This window comes from Hypomesus nipponensis, chromosome 13 (assembly GCF_054491055.1).
Source record: "Hypomesus nipponensis isolate SF chromosome 13, ASM5449105v1, whole genome shotgun sequence".
Taxonomy (NCBI): domain Eukaryota; kingdom Metazoa; phylum Chordata; class Actinopteri; order Osmeriformes; family Osmeridae; genus Hypomesus; species Hypomesus nipponensis.
In genome coordinates, this window is record NC_140373.1 from 16,814,148 (window position 1) to 16,819,744 (window position 5,597).

A 5,597-nucleotide genomic window follows, 5' to 3' on the forward strand; every position below is an offset into this window, starting at 1 on the left:
CAGACAGACCGCTCTATGTACTCTGAGTCTGCAGTTCACAACTAGGACCTTGGCTGGGTTCTGGATTGGCGTTGAGAAGGAGTTCCCCCTGGTTGGCCAGAGAGCAGTGGCAGTACTTCTGCCTTTTGCCTAATCATATATCTGTGATGTAGGCTTTTTTGCTGTGGCCTGCATTAAAAGCACATGTCGAAATGAACATTGTGAACATTGTGAATGAGCTGAGCATTGAAATCTCAAAACAATCCTGGTGAATCAGATAATGCACTCCAATGTGTTCATGCTTCAGTCTTTGTGTTTTAGCATTACTAATGGGGGATTTAGCAATAATATATGATAGTTCTAAGTACCACCTTTCATTAGAGATAACAATTATGAGAAATAATACCTTTTTTATCCTAAGTATTTGACCTTGGTTACCAAGGGTCCTCTTGGAGTCTCTAAAAGGCCCTTTTAGAAAATGCCTGAATGTACTCGTGGATGTAAAAACGTGTAAAATATTGTGGTATTATATTTGACTTTTGACTTGAATTAGGTAAGTTTTCATGCTGTGATCAAATTTTGTCTTCCAGCTAATACCTCAAGGCCTCTTCAGGCATGTGTTTTAAAAACAAAATCCAGGCGGAAATAGAAACTTTCAATTTCATTGTATTCCGGCTTCTATTACTCAACACCAGTAACATTTACAGGGGTCCTGACAACAGGGGAATATGTGTCACCTTTCAAAAGAGACCACAATCATGCATGTACTCCAAATGGTTCAAGAACAGCTTTCAATTTACTTTGGGTATGCCCTTTTTAGACGTTATTTTATTTGACAGGATCGTTAAGAGGTGCAATTGACTATTGTGCAATATTTACATTTGTTATTTATATTTGGTCTCCATATGCAACTGGTGGTATCTTTTTTTAAATCTTTTTTTTAATTATATATCGTACTCACTTCAAATTTCTATGTAGACTTCTGTTTGTTGGACAAATAAAAACAATCTTATCGTATCATATATCTTATTAGGTCTTGCATACATGCTCCTAGAGTCAAAGCGTTTGGCTATCGATGAGCAGTGTTACCTAGCCTACCTTGTTTTGAGTTTGGCTTTGTACAACATTTATTTTTGCAAAACTGCTTTTTAAATGTTTTATTTTAACTTGCCACCTGACTAAATCTTAACAGTAATTGGCTGGTGGCTGTTTATTTAATCCCTGATGAATCTTTTAAAAATGTAACTTATTTTTACTATATCTTTATCTGTTTCTTATTATTTGTAGGGAGAAATTACAAATTCTACCCCAATAATGCAATAAACTTGACCAAATACGTGTAGGGGAGGCCTGGAAAAAAAATACCAAAAGGAGGCCTGACAAAAAAAAGTTAGAGAACCGCTGGGTTAACTGAAGAAGGAAAAATAATCACAGTGTTTTTTTCAATAACCAAAAGATGTAAATATCCTATGCCTGTTGACTTTCCAAGATTTGGCAAATATTTGTGTTTTTTAACATTGAGTAGCTAGTCTGACAATAATAAGAAGGCATTTGGACTTATCTGAAGTAGGGTAAATGTAAAATAACATTCTAGCTGTAGGTGAATATCTTTAATGTTGTTATTTTATGTATACTGTTATTTTAGTAAGCGGCAACTGTTAACTGAAATTATAAGATTTAAAATGTTAACGTTTTCCCCCTGTCCTGCAGGAAATCACTGGTGGGGTCATAAGAGGAGCTAGTCTAGCTGGTTTGTGCCTGTAGCAATAATGAAAAAGTAAAAAACAGTCACAGCATTTTTTCTAAAACTAAGTAATGTAACTATGTAAGTTTTATATGCCCGTTTCCTGTTGACTTACCCAGATGTGGCAGATATTCATTTTGTATTGTTGAGTAGCTAGTCTGACAATAATAAGAGGGCATTTGCAAATGCACTAGATGAGATGACTGCAGTCATTCTGAGTCTGGAAGCCGGGCAGAGGGTTTGTGTTCGACTGCAACAGGGTAATGTTGTACTGGGACTTCCTCTTGCTTTAGATGTGATCAGTGAACTAGAGGTTCTGAATGCGTCTCTCCAGAAAAACACCCAGTCAATGGAGGACATGCTGTCTGTGGTGTGTCTTGTCCAAGACAGCTTGAAATCCAAAAGAAACACTACACACTTTGAGGTGATCTTTAAGGAGGCAAAGGACAAGTGTGACAATCTGTCTCTAGGGCCCATTGTTCTACCATGCACACATAGGCCCCCTTAAATATTTTCTGGTCAGGGTCCTGCATACACACCTGGATCAGCTGTGGATTTTTACAGACCAGAGTTCTACTGTGTTCTAGATACAGTAGATGCACAAATCAATGAGAAGTTTAGGCAACCAGGCATTCAAACATTAAAATAACTAAAAAACTCACTCCTGACTCCCAAATGCAGCAGTTCGAAAATATCCTGAACTGAATGGAGAAGACTTGAGTCCAACTGGCCTTGTTTAAAAACAAGTACAAGGTCAAACAACTGCAGATGCTGAGCATGCTTTGAAAGAAATTATCCCTGAAGTCCGTGGCCTGTTTGATCAGGTCACTACTAAAGTTGCTGGTGGTGGAGCCCATCTGCTGAGGCAGAGCGCAGTTTCAGTGCAATGCGCAGATTACAACATTAACTTTTTGAGGCACTTGTTCTTTTGAAAAGTACATTGACGTTTCAATTGTCAATGCACAAAAGTCACTTGTCTTGGTGACTTATAATTTTATATAGCTATATTTATGTTGACGTTGGCTAGCGTCGGCAGCTGTGTACAGTACTGTCAAGCATAAGCAGCATTTGTATCGGTTAAATGTAGAGCAACGTAGTTAAATATCAGCTAATATTGAACCTCTATACAGCTTTTAAAGGATGATAAGGATCCCTTGGTAAATCAGCCAACAAAATTACAAGTAAATGTCTTTCTCTTCTACTTGTTAATGTCGAGCCCTGATTCAGTACCGTTCTTATATGGCCATGCTAGCAACAGTTCAGCTGTCACTGATAGTATCAGTACCGTTCGTATGTCCAAGGTAAAGCTAGATACAACTTTTGTTCTTTTTTATTATCTAGGTTGTAAATGATAACATGTTTGGTATTTCCTAAGTATCGCTAAATCCATTCAACAATGTTGTCTTATGTAGTTGTAATTATTATTTTTCCTTTAAATTTATAATACGTATTTGTATATTATGAATCAAGGAGTTTTCACACTGCTACATTTTCTTGCATGATTTAAAGCAACACTAACGATTATTCTTGAATACTGTAGGGAAATGAAAAGGAAAGGTAGAAGTGGGGATATTTCCAGCTTCTTCCTCCCTCTGAAAAGGGGTACTGAGACAAAAGAGGGAGAGCTGGAGAAAGAAGGAGAGCAGAGTGAGACAAAGCACAGTGATGGTGAACTGAGAAACAGAAACAAAGAAATAGAGAAGAGTCATGGAGATGGAATCAGCAGACCCACAGAAGAAAGAGATTCTGAGATAGGTGATGATCAGGACAAGGATACAGAGTAGAATGAAGATAGTGGGACAGACAAGGAACCCAGAGTTGGAAAGTAAGGGGAGACATAGAGAAATTGAAATGCCTACCCCAAGTGCCGCTGAACCACATGGTATGCTTGTGGTGTAGATAACCGTAAGCATTAGTTATTTGTCTTAGTGGACTGATTTTTGTAAAGTGTTGCTTTACTAGTAATTTCACTCACAATAATAGTGAAATAAATGCCACAAATATTACTGAAAGTGTTTGTGATATTAGGTTTGAGAAGGTCAGTATACTGTAATAGTAAGCAAGACTGCAGTCTAGTTTTGATTTTGGCGACAGTTGTTAATACAGTTGCATTGCTAATATAATCATTTTCTTCTTCAATGTTTTGCATGACTTTTTTTAGATGTGTCAAAATATACAAATAATGGACCAGTACAGCCACATTTGAAGGTATTTCCCAAAACCGTACAAGGAGGGGCAAGAAGATGCTTCCATAATGAGTGGTATGAAACCCACCCATGGGTTGAATATTCATAAGCTAAAGATGCAGCATACTGCTTTGTCTGTAGGCATTTTGGACTTGCAAAGGCCCAGAATAATGTGTTCACATCAGAACAGGGATATTGGAAGAAGGCCACTTTTAAAGACAGTGGGTTTCATTGAATGCAATGCAGTGAAGAAAGCTGATAAGAAAGCTATTTGTGGCAGGGGCGGGGGGGGGTGTTGAAAATGATTCACAAAATCAAAAACAACAAACAAATAATTTCTGCATATGCAAGTAGCAACGCTAGTGCTAAATAACTATTTAGCTAACTGGTCGGCTCCATGACGCCGGGTAAGTAGCTAGCTAGCTCCTGAGACTTCTAAACAAAAGAACGAAAGGGAACCTTTGATTACCACTTGTTCGTAGGTACCTCGAGAAAAGTAGCCTCAACTTTCATAGACCTTTAGCTACGGCACTAAAGCTGAAGGCTTGCTGTTATAGCTGTCAGTCTTACTAGAACGGCATAGGTATGCATCGTTGCTAACGTGTGCTGACGTTGTGACTGTGCGAATGTGAGAAAGATGTGTTAGTGACAGAGAGATGGAGGAAAAGCAGAGAAAGGAAATGCAGCTGAACGAATACGCTGCGTGTTTTAACCTAAATTGTTTTTGAAAAAAATTAAGAAACGCAATATGTGGCGGCCGGTGTTGTTTCTGTGGCGCACCGCCACGAATAAGTCTATGTGTGGGAAACACTGCAATGGTTGCATGGGGTGAGCACAAAAGAATGTCTGAAAACAACACATCTGTCCTAGGAATGATGAGTGAGGAAAATAAGCAACAAGTAATAAATAATCAAAACTAAATAAAAACGTTGGCTGAGGTTTTGCTGCTCACAGCCACTCAGAATATTGCGTGGACATGAAGAAACGGAAAGCTCAAAGAACAGAGGGAATTTCGTTGAGATCTTAGAACTTTTAGGTAGACTTGATCCGTTGGTGAAAAGTAGATTGTCACAGGGGCCCAGAAATGCAATGTACACCAGTAAAAACATTCAAAATGAGATCTTAGAATGTTTAGCAGGAATGGTGCGGGAAGAAATAATTAAAGATGTAAAAGACAGCAAGCAATTTTCCATTATAGCGGATGAATCCATAGATGTGGAAAAAAAAGAGCAGATATCTTTTGTCCTGAGATACTATTATGATGGTGTAGTACAGGAGAGCTTTCTCGAGTTCCAGGTAGCAGAACGCTTAGATTCTGCTGGTTTAACTGAAAAAATAATTTCTTTTTGGAAAAGTGGGGACTGCAATATAGAGAGAATCTTGTCGGCCAAGGATATGATGGAGCAGCAGTCATGAGTGGCAAGCACTCTGGTGTATAAACCAGAGTTAAGGAAGTGGCCAAGTATGCATTATATGTCCACTGCAATGGCCATTGTTTAAACCTTGTTATAGTGGACCGTGTTAAAAATGTCCATGAAGCTGGATGCTTTTTCTCTTTGCTTGAGAAACTTTATGTATTTATGTCCGGCTCATATGTCCACACAAAGTGGCTTGATGTACAAAAACAAATGTTCTGTGATGCACCAAGGGAGCTTCCAAAGTGACACTAGATGGGCCTGTCGATTCTT

At 38.4% G+C, this 5,597-nt stretch overlaps 1 pseudogene; it reads left to right on the plus strand.

The window, feature by feature from the left end:
• Positions 1-4,784: 4,784 nt before the first annotated feature.
• Positions 4,785-5,348, plus strand: LOC146260448 (zinc finger MYM-type protein 1-like; annotated as a pseudogene).
• The last annotated feature ends 249 nt before the right edge of the window (positions 5,349-5,597 follow it).